Genomic DNA, 18308 nt, shown 5'->3' on the forward strand with positions numbered 1-18308 from the left:
TCTGCAAGTTGTGAGTTTTTTTTCTCTCTTCTTCTTTTCCCCCTCCTTTCATGTAATTTCTATTTTGTTTTAGTTTCTTTTAAATATTTATATGTTACTCTGTAACTGGTAATCTTTGATTTATGTATTGATTTGTGTTGCATTTTATGTGTTTTTCCTCGTGATACTCCACGTATTGAACCTCTTTACAGTGTGGGTTAGAAATAAATAATAATAATAATATCGTCATACGGCGGCTATTTTACCTAAACCTACGTTTTATTTGAAAGCTGAGAAAATAAAACCCTTCTGGTATTTCTTTTTTGCTCTCGATTGAAAAGTAAAGACAGGATTTCCTATTTGCTTCAATAAGCCGCTATGAAAATCTACCCGGATCCTGAACCTGCCCTTTTGTAAAACCACCTCGAGCTACTTTGCCAGAATTATCATGGCCTCTCCCTGTGTACAGTTTTTCCAAAATTGACATAAAAGCCTTAGAGAAGAAACAGAATAAACACCAAGAAAACGTAAAGCTCTAAGCTCTGCCTCCAAAGAAATTCAATTTCCAACTTTGTGAGAAGAATCACCGAGGTGAGACCCAGAAGTCCGTTTGGTGTCTAATAAATGGCAAGAGAGGAATTAAATGAATTTAATTTAAGTACCACCAGAGCCTATATGTACAACATCATTCCATACAGTAGACACTGTGGTCAAGGCTAGAGTAAGAGAGCACTTGATTCAATTGCTTTCTCTTAAGACCTCATAAAAGCTCAGATCAAAGCGAATGGGAAACTTATAACAGTTGGACAGTTGGTCGCAAGACTTGTACATTGATTTTTCACCTCGTGAAACTGATTTTATAAATTGAATTTGTTGCGTGCTGATTGTTTTTTTTAGTTCGTGGAACATGTTGTATGCTGTTTTTTATTCGTGAAACTTGTTGCATGTTGATTTTTTCTCTTCGTGAAACATGTACGTTGATTTTTTTTTCTTCTTCTTCTAAAACTAATTTTGTCCATGGAACATACTGCATGCATATTTTTTTGATACTGGAACTTGTTGCGTGCTGATTTTTTTGTTCGTGAAACTTTTTGCATGTTACTTTTTTTCTCTTCGCGAAACCTGTATACTGGTTTTCTCCTCGTGAAACTGATTTTGTTCAAGGAACTTGTTGCGTGCTGATTGTTGTTCATGGAACTTGTTGCATGATGGTTTTTTGTTCAGGAAACTGGTTGCATGTTGATTTTTCTCTTCGTTAAACTTGCACATTGATTTTTTTTTCTTCTTCTCTTGAAGCCAAGTTTGTTCATGGAACATTGACCGTGCTGATTTATGTTTGTGGAACTTGTTGAGTGCTGATTTTGCTTCATGAAACTTGTTGCATGCTGATTTTTTTCTCTTTGCAAAAATTAAACAATGATTTTTCTCCCCGTTAATCTGATTTTGTTCGTAGAACTTGTCGCGTGTTGATTTTTTATTCCTGAAACTTGTTGCATGTTTATTTTTTCTCTTCGTGAAACAAGTACAATGATTTTTTTTCTACCTATTGAAACTAATTTTGTTCATGGAACTTATTGCATGTATATTTCTTTGTTAGTGATCCATGTTCAATGTTGATTTTTCTCTTCGTGAAACTACAACAATGATTTTACTCATTGAGAAAACTAGTTTTGTTCATGGAACTTGTTGTACGCTGATTTATGTTCGTGGAACTTGTAGAGTGATGATTTTCTGTTCGTGAACCGTGTTGCAGTGTGATTTTGTTTATCCTCTTCTCGAAACTTGTACATTGATTTTTCTCTTCGTGAAACTGATTTTATTAATGGAAGTTGTTGCGTGCTGATTGGTTTTTTTTTTGTTCGTGGAACTTGTTGCTTGCTAGTTTTGGATTCGTGAAACTTGTTGCAGATTGATTATTTCTCTTTTTGAAACATGTACATTGATTTTTTTCTCCTCCTGAAACTAATTTTGTTCATGGAACATACTGCATGCATATTTTTTTAATCGTGGATTTTTGTATGCTGACTGTTTTTTTTCGTGATACTTGTTGCTTGTTGTTTTTTTTTCTCTTTGTAAAACTCGTACACGGATTTTTCTCCTCGTGAAACTGATTTTGTTCAAGGAACTTGACGCGTGCTTATCTTGTTCATGGAACTTTTTGCATATTTTTTGTTCGTGAAACTTGTTGCATGTTTACTTTTCACATCGGGAAACTTGCACATTGATTTTTCTCCTCTTGAAGCTAATTTTCTCAATGGAACTGGTTGCGTGCTGATTTTTTGTATGTGTAACTTGTTGCATGCAGGTTTTTTTTCATGAGCCTTGTTACATGGTGATTTTTATCTTTGTGAAACTTATACATTGATTTTTATCCAAATGAAACTAGTTTTGTTCAAGGAACTTGTTACATGTTAATTTTTTTATTCGTGAAACTTATTGCATGTTGTTGTTTTTTTCTTCGTGAATTTTGTACATTGATTTTTTTATTTTTTCCTCGTGAAACCAATTTGTAGACGGAACATGTTGAATGCTGATTTTTAGACCTGTATAAAAAAAAGTTGAAAAAAAACAGTCAAAAAAAAGTTGGGTGTAGCGGGGGGGGGGGGGTATGGGGGGGAGTTGGTGGGAGGGACGGGGGTTGGTGGAAAGGATGTAGGCAGGGGGTTGTAGGGCTGTGACATAGTGGGGGGACTTTGGGCCAGAATAAAAATAAGTATGATTTGCCTCATGTACTAAGCTATCAAACCATTTAAATGCAGTGTTTACACTTTTTTTATATTGCTTTTCTTTATACCGACCTCTGAAGATCCAGATTCAAAAATATTTGACAATTCGTTTACTATAAGGGGACTGTATAAACAATTCGATAAATTATATTAGAATTAATTTCTTTACCCACTAAGAAGATAAATGAATAACTTACTTCTTGCTTATTGCTTTCATCAATATTCCTTTTGTTAGAATGCATGGTGTTCTTTCAAATGCCAATTTTGAACTGAGGAAATAACTCATCATCGGAGTTTTTTATTCCCGTGTTCAAGGTGAAACATAAAAAAAACACGTCTAACATATTGCCTAGATATTCGTAACCATCAAGTTCGTTTAACCATACCAGGAAAACAATCATCGATGTATTAAAACTGTCATGACTTTTAACAGAAACATGAAATTTTAATATAAAAATCATTGTACTGTGAACAGCACGAATTTTCATGGTATGTTATTTATAATTACAACATAAAAAAAAACAAAGATATGACTTTTTAGGCGTGGTGATTTTTTTATGATACATGTATAAAAGGTAATATGAATTTTTTCTTAGCTGTCTTGTCTCTTTGATTTATGCAGTAATGTCCTATCTGCCCTCTTCCTTTAATTGATTTAGTAACGTCCTATCTGCCCCGTACCTTTAATTGACACAGTAAGTTCCTACCTGACCCGTACCTTAGATTGACACTGTAATTTCCTACATGCCCCGTGCCTTAGATTGACACCGTAATTTCCTATCTGCCCCGTACCTTTAATTGACACAGTATTGTCCTATCTGCCCCGTACCTTTAATTGACACAGTAATTTGCTATCTGCCCCGGACCTTTAATTGACACAGTAATTTCCTATCTGCCCCGTAACTTTAATTTATATATCACTACTTATGTTCAATCTGATGGCATGACTGTCATTAAGATCGCTTGATTTTTTGGTGGGGTTTACCCCCCCCCCCCTCCGCAGTACAAAAATTTGACAATTTTTTCATACTCGAAACTTTGTTTTGGTAATATTAAACTTAATGAATTTAGACATTTCAAATAAGCATAAAAAAAACTTCTTTTGATGTAGGCTACTAATTCTTACCAAAATTCCTTTTTTTAGAGTTTTGTTAACTATTCAGTGAACTCGCTCCTTATTAATAGTTCAATACCATGAACTGGTTGATTCATTAACAAGAACTGTTTCATTCGTTACCATGAACTACTTGATTTCTTGCTATAAAGATTTTAAGTTTTGGCTACTATTTCACATGCGCTTACCAGTGTTCTAACCTTAGACGATTATCTGTTTTGATTAACTTCCTGCAAAAAGTTCAGTTAACGAATGTAAAGTTTAAGCTCAAGTTTTTCTTTTTAACATTCGCAGATAAATAAATAATAACAACACTTTTGCGCTGGAAAAAACCTTCGAGGGTTTGCGATCGTGTGAAAGTCCACTACTTCCCTATTAAATCAAATATTTGATTAGATAAAATTATAAATAAATTAAAACAAATAGCCTCTTGGATAAATACCGGGTACTTGTGCATTATATCTAACCCACCGCTATAGACTGTACAAGGAAACCAGACAGGAAACCAGACAAGCGGGTATTTGCTAGATAAATGGATCGCAAAGCGTGATTTCTTATTGCATTTACAATATTTAAACTGTTGTTTTTTGGGGTTTAGGGGGGGCGGAGATACCTAGGTTAGGTTAGGTGACGTATTTAATATATGCTATGATTTACCCCCCACCCCCCTAATGTGCAAATATATAGCCCAAATTCGTTTCTGAACTATTTTATTTTCATCCTATTTTATTTTATTTCATTAGCATTAACTAAAGTTGACTTCTTTCGTGCATATTGGTGGGTTAGATATAATGCACAAGTACCAAATAATGAATAAAAGCTAAAACTAGAAAAACTACTAATACTACTACTAACAACTCACCGTAGCACTAAGCTGCCTGAGGACAACACAGCTACGCACGCTCCTCCTCCACCCCAATCTATTCAAAGCCTCCCTTTTTACACCCGCACACGAGGTTCCAATTTTCTTTAAATCTTTCTTTATGACGTACCCTACCCCGGACGGAAATGAACTGTTTTCTGTTTAGCCCTTGGCGGTTGGCCAAAAAGAACAATCTTCGGCAGTCTGTCATCCTTCATCCGCACAACGTACCCTAGCCACCTCAACCTTTTTTTCATTATAGCCCTAGAGAGCGGTATTCAACCACATTTTTCATATAGCATATTGTTTGAAATACAGTCAGTCAGCTGGGTACCCAGAACAATCCTTAAGCAATTTTTCTGGAAAACGTCTAGCAAATCTTCATCTGCTTTTCGGAGCGTCCATGCTCCAGAGCCGTATTTGACCACTGTCATCACTGCAGCTTCTAATATTCTACTCTTGGTTTGCAGACTTATCTTCCTATTCTTCCAATCTTTTTTTAACTGTGAAAAAACACCCTGAGCCTTGGCTATTCTACTTTTAACATCTTCATTGCTCCCATCATCTTTACTAATAATACTACCAAGGTAAGTGAAACTGTCCACCTGATTGGTCTCTTCGTCCTCAAACATTACCGTTTCCCTTCGCTCTAGCCCAAGTAGTTGTAACATGGTCTCTGCCATAATAGCCTCTAAGCCTATTCATGCTTTCTGAATTTGCACAACCTTTAAAAGTCCAATTCTGTAGCTTAAATTTTTATTTAGGATGTATAGATAACTAGCCTAGCGTAAATCCACGAAAATTATTCATCCCCATATGATTCTGTGTTCTCCCATTGCCTTTCCTGTGCTCCTTAAAACAAAGTCCATCAAAAAAATCCATACAAAGGGGGATAGAACACAACCCTGCTTAACTCCTGATTTAATGCAAAACCAGCTACTAACCTAATTTCCTACCCTAACCGCAACAGTGTTATTCTCATACATAGCACTAGTCACTTTAATGTATTTGTCTGGTATCAGAGGCAACACTGTAGCGTTGCCTATAGTAAAGGCCATACGGCTCCAATGTTTTATTATTATTTATTTTTTTCCCCCAGAGGCACTTCATACGGAAGGGGTCGTCGTAGAAACTTGAAAGGGGGCTTATTCGATTGAAAATCGAGAGTTCTAGTGCCCTTTTTAATAGTCGAAAATTATTGGAGGGCAACTAGCCCCCCCCCACACGCCAATCAGTCCCCCAAACACATCCAATCAAAATTTTGAGATAGCCATTTTGTTCAGCGTAGTTGATTTCCACGTAGAAAATATATTTTTGAGGAGGACACTCCCCCACAATCCCCAGGGCAAGAGTTTTAAGTTATGCCCTGGGGTCATATACGGTTTATATAGAAGGCGTTGCCGTAGAAACTTCAAAACAGTCTCATTCGATTGGAAATTCAAAGGGCTAGTGCCCATTTTAATAGTAGAAAGTGATTGGAGGGCAATTAGCCCACCCCCCACGCCCATCATTTCCCCAAACACATCCAATCAAAATTTTGAGATAACTATTTTGTTCAGCGTAGTTGATTTCCAGATAGAAGATAGGTTTTTGAGGAGGACAATCCCCAAAAACCCTCAAGGCAAGGGTATTAAGTTATGCCCTGGGGGCATATAAGGTTCTTATAGAAGGTGTTGTCGTAGAAACTTCAAAAAAGGCTCATTCGATTGGAAATTCAAAGGGATAGTGCCCATTTTAATAGTCGAAAGTGATTGGAGGGCCACTCGCCCCCCCCTCCACGCCCATCATTCCCCCAAAACACATCAAATCGAAATTTTGAGATAGCCATTTTGTTCAGCGTAGTTGATTACCAGATAGAAAATATGTTTTTGAGGAGGACAATCCCCCAAAACCCTCACGGCAAGGGTTTTAAGTTATGCCCTGGGAGCAAATAAGGTTTTTATAGAAGGTGTTGTCGTAGAAACTTCAAAACAGGCTCATTCGATTAGAAATTAAAAGCGCTCACCAGGGCTCACAAGAAATTCACCAGGACCCGACGGCAGGCATTATAAGTTATCCCCTGGGGGTATATATGGGTCTTATGGAAGGGATGCTCGTATTAACTTCAAAGAGGTATCATTTGATTAGAAATTGAAAGTTGTAGTTCACTTTTTAAGAGTCAAAAGAGATTGGAGGGCACCTAGCCCCCCCCTCCACGCCTTTTTTCCTAAAACCCATCCGATAAGAACTTTGAGATAGCTTTTTTTGAAATAGTTCAAAGACCATATAACAAAAACTCAGGGGTCAACAAAGCCCCCCCCCCCAGGGCCCGAAGGCAGGTGTTGTAAGTTATGCCCTTGGGGGCATAACTTGTTTATTTATTGTTTATTGTTTATTTAATTTCTGTTCGTTTTGGGTTTCATTTATTCTTTAATAGTAATTTCTGGTCGTTTTGAGTTTGAATTTTAAAAGATATTTGTATCTGCTGAGCTTAATTTTAAAATGGCCTTTACTTTCCGTTGAATAGCTTATTTTTTCGGAAAGTTTTTTTTAATTAATACCATACAAGGATAAAACCTTTACTAAGGCTCTTCTATCAACAAAATCGAACGCTTACTCGTAATCTATAAAACTGAGGACCAAAGGTGTTTGAAGACTCAGGCACTTTTCAATTATTAACCTAAGAGTGAAAATTTGGTCGAAACATCCTCTACCTTTTCTAAAACCGCACTGCTCTTCTCTTAAAACTTTGTCTTCGGCATCTCTCGGTCTAAAAAGTATCATATTACTAAGTAATTTAGTACCTACAGAGACCAGACTAATGCCTCGATAATTACCACACTCACTTCTATCACCTTTCTTATAAAGTGCCTTAATTAGGGTTTTCCTAAAATCGTTAAGTACTTCTCCTTTTCCAAAAATCATATTCATAGTCTTCAGCAACTTATTTCTAACCTCTGAGCCACCATATTTAAGAAACTCATTTACCACCCTATCAGCATCTGGAGCCTTATTATTTTTTTTTATCCTCTTAGTACTGTTATTTATTCCTCCTCACAAAACAAGTCTTCCTTCACATCCAAGGTATCACAAACTTTTTCATTCTCCTCTATTTCTTTTCCTGCAACTCTATCTCGGTCAAGCAAATTCTCAAAATGTTCGGCCCATCTCTCTTTAGTTATTTCCTTATCGCTAATTGTGGCCCCATTCCTGTCTTTAACTGGGTGAAGTCCGGATTGACTACTCCCTCTCAATTTGTTAACATGCCAGTACAATATTTTACTATTTTGCCGTCTAGCTGTATATTCCAGATCTTGGGCAATTGTATCATCTCCGCTTCACACCTCCTTAGTTCAAATATTAATGCTTTCTCTACTTTCTTTACATTCCTTTTCTTTTCATATGATCTATCACTCAGATAATTCTTGTACAAGTCCTTTTTCCTTTCTATTTAACATAAAGCTTTTTCACTAATATTCTTAGCTACAGTTCTAGCTTTCTTCCCTAATACACCTTTTAGTATTCAACTGTTCCTGGAAAGTTTCTCTCAAATTCTCATCCTGGAGTCTACCAACATCATAAATTCCCGGGCGGTAATTACCCTTCCGATATTTCAGCTTTAAATTAACCCTTGACACTACTAGATGGTGGTCTTTAGTTTTAAAATTAATAACGGCACTCCTATATAGCCTAATATCTTGTATTGATCCTGCCAGTCTTCCGTTTACTGTAACATAATCAATAAAGTTTGCTGTCTTACCATCACGTGAATACCTTGTTAACTTATGAGCCATTTTATGACCAAACACCGTATTGGTTATAACTAGATTGTTATACCTACAAAATTGCAAATGTCTGTATCCATTACTGTTTTCTTTTCCTACACCAAATTTACCTACGCTAGGTTCCCATCTATCTATATTTCTACCGACCTGAGGGTTAAAATCTCCTAGTAAAAGCACCATATTTCTACCTGGGACCCTGTCTATTTGCTCCTGTAACTGTAATTAAAATTCATCCGAGTCACTAGTATCTCCGTCAGTCTGTTCTACAGGGGCGTATACTACTATAAATGATACCCTGATTTTTTTAGTTATAAAATGAGCAATTAGTATTCTATTATTAATACCTTCCTAGCAAAAACAAGACTTAGCAGCTTCCTTATTCATCAAGAGCCCTACTCCCTGTCTATGTACCCCATCCTTCTTGCCTGAGTAAACAAATTCTATATCACCTAATTCACGTTTCCTACCCCTAGGATATGAGTTTCTGAAACTCCTAATAAATCCAATTTGAAGCGTCTGAATTCGTCAGTCAAAATTTCGATACGATAGTCAGTTTTTAACGTCGTAACATTCCAAGTTCCAATTTTCATGTTCTTTAAATCATTGAAAATATTTTCGCCTCAGGGAAAGCAATAATCCCGGATACCAGTGCAGGACGGGGATCACATATCTTCTCAAGTCTACATCGAAGTGCTTAAGCCGGCATAGAACCGGAACGCAAGAAGTCCCTGGAACCTCCATGAATGGAGGCTTTGTGCAATCCTGGGCCCATCTTGGTCACAACATGGTTTTCAGCACTTAGCGATGCTCTTCTATCAACAAGAGTCGAAATCCTGCACAGACAATCTCAAGCCTATTACCTCTGACTCATTATATATTCATACCTACAAATATTACGCTACTATGGGGAGGCATCCCTTAATAGATAAATTAACTAGGAAGAGGTTTTTCAGCCCGAAGACTCCCGTCAAAACATACCAAGCCCAGAAGAATTGTCCATTAGTCAGAATCCCGTGCGAATGCTGTGTCGTTTACTAGGCTATAATTTCCTCGTGGGGCGCCACTCTTCAAGTGGGAATAGAGTTAACCGCAAGGTCCCCAGTCTCGAAGATACCCCGAAAGGGTCGAGGCAGCCCTTCGCAAAGACCCTTTGGAGAGGCTGTTGTCCATAGATCTGGATCTTACGCCCCACCGCAGTTGTCCTCATATAGCGTATCCTCCCGCGATTGTGTTCTGCATCACCATGCAATTTAACCCATTACAGTAGAAAGGCCTTATTGAATCCGAACCCTACACCATATATGGGCAAAGAGTCCCTAGGGAGATGGTTTTCTCAATGAGAATAAAAAAACAGAATTTTTCTCACTTGAAAAAATAGGAATTTTCTCACATTCATTGTTGTTTCTTGTACGGTTATGTGTGTTGTTCAATTTATTTGATGTTTTTCTCGGATGTCAACAGTAATTTATGTCTGTTTTATGGTTTTTGTCAGTGAGAATGGAAAAACAGTATTTTTCTCACTTTGAAGGATGTTTTCTGGATTATTGAGTCTAACGGGGACCGGAGTCAATGACACTTCTTACGAATGTTATGAGTTTACAGAAATAGGAAACAGTTAGATCACACGTGACAGGTGATGTCAAGGTTGATTGATTGTCACGAAAGGGGAATTAATTTGTTGTTTCTAAGGAGAATTATTGATTCAAGAATGGGTAATTAATTTGTTGTTTCTAAGGGGAATTATTGATTCACGAAAGGGGAACTAATTTGTTGTTTCTAAGGGGAATTATTGATTCAAGAAAGGGGAATTAATTTGCTGTTTCTATGGGGAAGGTGGGGAAGAGATATATTGACTGCGTAATCGAAGGGAGAGAATTCCCGAGAAATTGATTGCATAATCAGTAGAACCCTATCAGGAGCTCGTGACGGGAATCCATTTATGTGCATATAATGACGTAATCAACTAGGACAAATGGATTTCTGAGAAATTGATTACATAATCGGTAGAACCCTATCAGAAGGTCATGACGGGAATCCATTTATGAGCATAGAATGACGTAATCAACTAGGACAAATGGATTTCTGAGAAATTGATTAAATAATCGGTAGAACCCTATCAGAAGGACATGACGGGAATCCATTTATGGACATAGAATGACGTAATCGACTAAGACAATTGGATTTCTGAGAAATTGATTACATAATCGGTAGAACCCTATCAGAAGGTCATGACGGGACTCCATTTATGGACATAGAATGATGTAATCAATTGTACGGTTTTTTGTATACCTCAACAAAAAGAAATAAGTTAAAAATAACCTGACGGAGCAAACTACTTTCCCAATGACCCTCCTACACCCATTTTCCAACTTGGAGTACTTATCTTTTTCACCCACAACTATATTGTACAGCTTTTTGGATACCTCAACACCAAGAAATACCTTTTCAAAGACCATTTCAGAGCAAGTTACTTTCTTAATGTCCCTCCTAAACCCATTTTCCACCTTGAAGTACTTACTTTTTTCACTCACAACTATACTTTACAGCTTTTTGGATACCTCAACACCAAGATATACCTTTCAAAGACCATTTCAGAGCAAGTTACTTTCTTAATTTCCCTCCTCAACCCATTTTCCAACTTGAAGTTCTTATCTCTTTCACCCATATCTATACTTTACAGCTTTTTGGGAACCTCAATACCAAGAAATACTTTTCAAAGACCATTTCAGAGCAAGTTACTTTCTTAATGTCCCTCCTAAACCCATTATTCAACTTGAAGTACTTATCTTTTTCACCCTCAACTATACTTTACAGCTTTTTGGATAACTAAACACCAATAAATACTTTTCAAAGACTATTTCAGATAAAGTTAATTTCTTTATGTCCCACCTAAGCTCATTTTCCACCTTGGAGTAATTATCTTTTTCGCTCACAACTATTCTTTACAGCTTTTTGGATACCTCAACACCAAGAAATACTTTTCAAAGACCATTTCAGAGCAAGTTACTTTCTTAATGACCCTCCTAAACCCATTTTTCAAAATGAAGTACTTATCTTTTTCACCCACAACTATACATTACAGCTTTTTGGATACCTCAACACCAAGAAATACTTTTCAAAGACCATTTCAGAGCAAGTTACATTCTCAATGTCCCTCATAAGCCCATTTTTTAACTTGAAGTACTTATCTTTTTCACCCACAACTATACTTTACAGCTTTTTAGATACTTCAACACCAAGAAATACTTTTCAAAGAACATTTCAGATCAGTTTACTTTCTTGAGGTCCCTCCTCACCCCATTTTACAACTTGAAGTACTTATACTGTTAACCCAGAATCCGAGTTTACAGCTTTTTGTATACCTAAACACAAAAAAATACCTTTTTAAGACGCTTAAAGAGGTAGTTACATTCTTAATGTCCCTCATGCACCCATTGTCCAACTTAACGTAAAATTAACTTTCACCACTCCTATAATAGACCGCTCTTGTGAAACCACTACACAAAGAAATACCTTTAAGAGAACCTTTCTTAATACTCCAATATCCAATTCTAAAAACAAAACCCAGTAATTTAAATAAAATATTATAAATCAACACCAAGAAAAAATATTCAAATACAATTTTAGAGCAAGTTATTTTCTTAATGTCCCTCCTAAACCCATTTTCCAACTTGAAGTAATTATAATTTTCATCCACAACTATACTTTACAGTATTTTGGATGCCTCAAAACCAAGAAATACTTTTCAAATACAATGTCATAGCATTTTCATTTATTATTTTCCCGAATAAACCCATTTCCAAATTTAAATAATTATATATTTAACCCCACGCTATACTTTAGAACTTTTTTTATATCTAAAAACAAAGAAAAACTATTAAAAGTAAATTTAAGAGAAATATAATTTCTTAATGTACCTGCTAAACACATTTTCCAACTTTAAGTACTTATCTATTTAACCCAGAACTAAACATTAAATCATTTAGTAAAACTCAACACAAATAAATACATTTAAAATACCAATAGAGAGAGAGTTACTGTCAAAAAGACCATCCTAAACAAATTTTCCAACTTGAAGTACTTATCTTTTTAAGCCCAAACTATACTTTACAGCTTGTTGGATGACAAAACACCAAGAAATACTTTTCAATGACCATTTCAGAGCAAGTTACTTTCTAAATGTCCCACCTAAACCCATTTTCCAACTTGAACTACTTATCATTTTCACCCACAACTATACTTTACAGCTTTGTGGATAACTCATAAACGATAAATACTTTACAAATTCCATTACAGAGCAAGTTTATTTATTAATGTCACGACAACACATAGGGTAAAAGTTGATTTAATTATTTTTCAAACAAACATATAACTTTCGGATGTTTGGAGAAATCAACTACTAGAACTACTTTTAAAATAACATTTCAGAACAATTTAATTCCAAAAGGTCCCCCCCCAACCCAATACTGTAACGCTTTTTTGATAAATCACCACCAAGAAATACTTTTCAAATACCATTTCAGAGCAAGGTTTGTTCTTAATTTCCCTCCTAAACCCATTTTACAACTTTAAGTAATTATAATTTTTATCCGAACCTATACTTTACATCTTTTTGTATACCTCCACACAAAGAAATACTTTGCAAAGATCATTTAAGAGCAAGTTACTTTCTTATCGCCCCTCCTAAACCCATTTACAACTTGACGTACTTTTCTTTTTCACTCACAAATATAATTTACATCATTTTGTATACCTCAAAACCAATACATAATTTTAAAAGACCAGTTCAGAGCACGTTACTTTCTTAATGTCCCTCCTAATCACATTTTCCAACTTGAAGTACTTATCTTTTTTACCCTCAACTATACTTTACATCTTTTTGGATACCTAAACAACAATAAATAGTTTTCAAAGACCATTTCAGAGAAAATTAATTTCTTAATTTCCCGCCCAAAGTAGTTTACCAACTTTAATTATTTATGTTTTTCAACCTCACCGATACTTTATGGCTTTTTGTTTAATTCAACGCCAAGAAAATATTTTCAAAGGCCATTTGATAGCACGTTACTGAGCAGATGTCCCTCTAAGCCCATTTTCCAACTTAAAGTAAATATCTTTTTCAAACACACTTATAATTTAAAGCTTTAGTGATAACTCAACACCAAAATATACTTTTAAAATAAAATTTCAAAGCAAGATACTTTCTTATTGTCACTCCTAAACACATTTTCCAACTTGAAGTACTTATCTTTTTCACCCAAAACTATAATTTACAGCTTTTTTGATACTTCAAAACCAAGAAATACTTTACAGATACTATTTCATATAAATTCAATTTTTTATGCTCCCCACACTAAACAATAAGGTTCATCTATTTTTTTGAATCACAAAAATGAAATCATTTCATTATAAAATTTCTTAGAAATGTCTTATATGAATTTAACACAACAGCCAGTTTACACCTTTAAGGCATTCACAATTTCAAACCAAGATCTACAGTTGAACAATGTGGATACTACAACAACAAGAACTACTTTTAAAATTACATTTCAGAGCAAGTTACTTTCTTAATATCCCTCCTAAACACACTTTACAACTTGAACTAATTATCTATTTCACCCACAAAAATAATTTAAAGAGAATAGGAACAAACAAACAAAATTACAAAATAAAAAATTAAATTTCATATAAAGTTACTTAAAAATGGTGCATACTTATCTATATTTCCACCTTGTGTTACTTATCTTATTCAAACAAAACAAAACTTTACTGCTTTTATGATAACTCAACCCAAAGAATTAAATTTCAAATAAAATGTCAAATAAACTTCATTTATTACTGTCACCAATAAAAAAAATTACAATCAGGAAGTAAGTTAATATAAACCCCAAAACTATCCTGTCAGTAAAAGTATATCAATAGTAAAAGATATATTCTATAAAAATTAATTATAATAGATCGAAAATATAAATTTTTAAAAAAGCCGAAAATTATCAAAGAAGATTTCCTAATATTGTTCAACCAAAACTATACCTTACTGCTTTTTACATACCTCAACACCAAGAAATACTTTTAAAAGAAAATTTCAGAGCAATTTACTTTCTTAATGTCTCTCCTAAACCCATTTTCGAACTTGAAGTACTTATCTCTTTCACCCACAATCCTAATTTAAAGCATTTTTGATACCTCTATACCAATAAACACTTTTTTAAGACGCTTACAGAGCTAGTTACTTTCTTAATGTCACTCCTCACCCCATTTTTCATCTTGAAGTACTTATATTTTTCACCACAACAATACTTTAAAGCTTTTGTGATACATCAAAACAAACAAAAACTATAAAAAGTAAATATAAGAGAAAGATAATTTATTAATGTACCTCCCCACAACTATAATTAACAGCTTTTTGTATACCTCAACACCAAGAAATACTTTTAAAAGACCATTTCAGAGCAAGTTACTTTCTTAATGTCCCTACTAAACCCATGTTCCAACGTTAATTACTTATCATTTTCATCAAAAACTATACAGTACAGCTTTTTGTATGACTCAAAACCAATAAATACTTTTCAAAGACATTTTTAGAGAAAGTTACTGTATTATTTTACCTCATAAACCCATTTCCAACGTTAAGTCCGTATAATTTTAAACCAAAGCTATACTTTACAGCTTTTTTGATACCTAAAAACCAAGAAATACTTTTAAATGACAATTTCTGAGCAAATTACTTTATTAATTTCACTCCTACACCCATTTTCAAACTTGAAGTACTTATCTTTTTAAAGCACAACTGTACTGTACAGATTATTGTATAACTCAACACAAATAGATACTTTTCAAATAACATATCAGATCAATTTACTTAATTAATGTCCCTCCTAATGCCATTATCCAACTTGAAGTACTTATCTTTTTCACCCTCAACTATACTTTACAGCTTTATGGATACCTCAACACCAATAAATACTTTTCAAAGACTATTTCAGAGCAAGTTACTTTCTTTACGTCCCTCCTAAACCCATTTTCCAACTTGAAGTACTTATCTCTTTCACCCTCAACAATACTTTACAGCTTTTTGGATCCCTAAACACCAAGACAAACATTTAAAAGACCATTTCAGAGCAAGTTACTTTCTTAATGACCCTCCTAAACCCATTTTTCAACATGAAGTACTTATCTTTTTCACCCACAGCTATATATTACATTTTTTTGGTTACCGTAAAACCAAGAAATACTTTTCAAAGACCATTTCAGAGCAATTTAATTTCTTAATAACTCTTATAAACCAATTTTTTAACTTGAAGTACCTTTCTCTTTCACCCACAACTATGCATTACTGCTTTTTGATTTCTTAAAAAAAAATGAAAACTTTCAATTGACATTTCAGAGCCGGTCACAAACTAAATGTCCCTCCTAAGATCATTTTCGCTCTTGAAGTACATATACTCTTCACCTCCAGTCCTACCTGACAGTATTGTTTATATATAACCACCACAAAATTCTCTTTAAAGACCCTTAAAGAGCTAGTTACTATCTTAATCTCCCTCCTAAACACATTTTTAATATTTAAGGAATTATAATTTTCACCACATCTCTTAATTAGATCTCTAGTGAAAACTCAACACACATAAATAATGTTAAGAGAATATTACAGAACACGTCAATTTCCTATTGTCCATACAAAAACCAATAAATAACGTAAATAATTATCAATAAAAAACAACATATAATATTCAAATACCATTTCAGAGCACGTTATTATCTTAATGTCCCTCCTAAACCCATTTTCAAACTTGAATTACTAATAATTTTCATCCACAACTATACTTTACAGTATTTTGGATGCCTCAAAACCAAGAAATAATTTTCAAAGAACATTTTAGATCAAGTTCCTTTCTTATTGTCCATCAAAAGCAAATTTCCACTTTAAATACTTATATTTTTAAACCACAGCTATACTTTAGAACTTTTTTGAAACTTCAACACCAAGACCTACATTTAAAATTCCATTTCAGACCAATTTACTTACTTAATGTCACTCCTCAACTCATTTTCCAACTTGAAGTCCATATATTATTCACGAACAACAAAACTATACAGATATTTGGAAAAAACATCACAAAGAGAAAATAAACAAAGACCAAAACTGAGAAAGTAAAATAATTAATTACACTCATAATTACATTTTAAAGCTAGAATTAGTTATCTTTTTCAGACAAAACTATACATTAAAGCTTTTTGGATATCTAAACACCAAGAAATACTTTTCAATTACCATTTAAGAGCAAGTTACTTTCTAAATGTCCCACCTAAACCCATTTTCCAACTTGAACTACTTATCATTTTCACCCACAACTATACTTTACAGCTTTTTAGAACACTAAACAACAAGAAATACTGTTAATATAACATTTCAGAGCAAGTTAATTTCTTTATGTCCCTACTAAGCCCAGTGTCAAACTTGATGTACTTATTTTTAAAACAAAACTAGAACATAAGGCTTTTTGTATAAATCAACACAAATAAATAATTTTAAAATAAAATTTAAGAACAATCTAATTCCATAATGTCACCCCCCACCACTATAATGTACAGATTTTTGGATACCTCAACACCAAGACATACTTTTCAAAGACCATTTCAGAGCAAGGTTACTGTTCTTAATTTCCCTCCTAAGCCCATTTTCCAACTTGAAGTACATATTATGTTTATCCGCAACTATACTTTACAGCTTTTTTGATACCTGAACAAAAAGAAATACTTTGCAAAGACCATTTCTGAGCAAGTTACTTACTTATTGCCCCTCCTAAGCCCATGTATCTAGTGTAGTTCTTATATATTTAACTCACAACGCTACTTTACATCTTTTTGGATAACTCAACACCAAAAAATACTTCTAAAATAAACTTTAATATCACTTTAATTTCTTATTGTACCACCTACAACCATTTTAAAACTAGAAGTACTTATCTTTTTACACCTTAAATCTACTTTACAGCTTTTAGTATACCTTAAAACAAAAAAAAACTTTTCTAAGTCCATTTAATAGCAAGTTACTATCTTAATGTCCTTCCTAAACAAAAGTTCCAACTTTAAGTACTTATCTTTTTCACCCTCCACTAGAACTTACGGCTTTTTGTTTGCCTCAAAACAAAGACATACCTTTCAAATACCATTTGAGAGCTATTTAAATACTTGATGTCCCTCTAAGCCAAATTTCCAACTTGACGTAAATGTGTTTTTAAACCAGCCTTGTACTTTCACACTTTTTTGATGCATCATCGCCAAAAAAAACTTTTCAAAGACAGATTCAGAGCAAGTTAATTTACCAATGTTCCATTCTAACCCAATTTTAAGTCTTGAATATCATAAATTTTCCATCCAAACCTATACATTAGATCTGTTTGGAGGTTATAACACAAAGAAATACATTTCAAACACCATTTAAGATAACGTTACTTTCTTAATGACTCTCCTAAACCAATTTTCCAACTTGAAGTACTTATCTTTTTCACCCACAACTATACTTTACAGCTTTTTGCATACCTCAACACCAATAAATACTTTTCAACGTCCATTTCAGAGCAAGTTACTTTCTTACTGTCCCTCCCAAACCCATTTTTAAACTTGAAGTACTTAACTTTTTCACCCACAACTATACTTTACAGCTTTTTGGATACCTCAACACCAAGAAATACTTTTCAAAGACCATTTCAGAGCAAATTACTTTCTTACTGTCCCTCCTAAACCCATTTTCCAACTTGAAGTACTTATCTTTTTCACCCACAACTATACTATACAGCTTTTTGGATACCTCAACACCAAGAAATACTTTTCAAAGACCATTTCAGAGCAAGTTACTT

The sequence above is a fragment of the Artemia sp. Qi Xiang Cuo genome, chromosome 12 (assembly GCF_049724085.1).
Source record: "Artemia sp. Qi Xiang Cuo chromosome 12, ASM4972408v1, whole genome shotgun sequence".
NCBI lineage: Eukaryota > Metazoa > Arthropoda > Branchiopoda > Anostraca > Artemiidae > Artemia > Artemia sp. Qi Xiang Cuo.